This window comes from Cebus imitator, unplaced genomic scaffold (assembly GCF_001604975.1).
Source record: "Cebus imitator isolate Cc_AM_T3 unplaced genomic scaffold, Cebus_imitator-1.0 Scaffold295, whole genome shotgun sequence".
In the NCBI taxonomy this organism is placed as follows: domain Eukaryota; kingdom Metazoa; phylum Chordata; class Mammalia; order Primates; family Cebidae; genus Cebus; species Cebus imitator.
In genome coordinates this window covers 1,536,353-1,537,417 of record NW_016107610.1, presented here as the reverse complement: position 1 = coordinate 1,537,417, position 1,065 = coordinate 1,536,353, and positions in this window count along the sequence as shown.

The following is a 1,065-nucleotide window of genomic DNA, read 5'->3' as shown; positions in this document are numbered from 1 at the left end:
CCTTGGCCTCCCAAAGTGCTGGGATTACAGGCTTGAGCCACCGCACCCGGCTACTCTTCTATGTATAGTAGGTGCTTTTTAAATGTGGGCTTTACCTATCCATGTATAAATGAAGAGATTTAAACACATATTCCTGACTTGTAGCTCCTTAAAAATGACTTCTTGTAAATGGCGTAACAGAAGATTTCTAAAAATGTAATTGCTAACTGTGCTTGGAAATCTACTTTGTCAAACTGTGTCTTCTACACCTTGTCTCCAACACCAAATCAGTTTTGATACTGATGTTTCCCAGAGGTGTGGCTTTTAATCCTCAAATTACAGCACAAGTTTTAACAGGCCAGTTTTGTCTGTCACCAGGAGTTTAGTAATTAACAAAATGCTGCAGCTCTAATGGTTTATCAAAAGGCCAGTAAGCAAGTAAGAGATTTTATACATGAGACAGACTTGGTATGCTCATTGAGAAAATTCATTTACAGAGCACTCCGATTACATGTTATGTTTAATTAGAGCCCAGTTGCTAAAGCTCAATTTAAGACTTCCAAAGGGAGGTCCGAAGCAAGCCCTGGCCATGGATCCTCTATATGAACAAAATTGAGTGTCCTTCTGAATGTCCATTCTAGGACTCACATACCTCGGAGTCATTTTCACAGCCGTGGGTGTTTTGCAACAGTCTTTGCTACAAACACGTTAATAAAAGTTAGTGGTTTTCTTGGGAGTCTAAGACAGACGTATACTAACCATTGAGTAACCTGCAAGTAATGCTCATGGTGACAATTCTGCTTTGTTCTGTGGGAGTGTTAGTAACTGAATCAGGACACGGATCGTTCTCCATGAGTGTTGGAAAAGTAAGGGCTGCACACTCAAAGAAGGGAGTGTTCTCTTTATCTGAGGTGGCTGCCAAGTCTTAAATACTAAAACATGTAGGTGTACTTGAGTAAAGAGAAGGTACTGACGTTTCAAAGATAACTTGATAGGCCGGGCGCGGTGGCTCAAGCCTGTAATCCCAGCACTGTGGGAGGCCGAGGCGGGTGGATCACGAGGTCAAGAGATCAAGACCATCCTGGT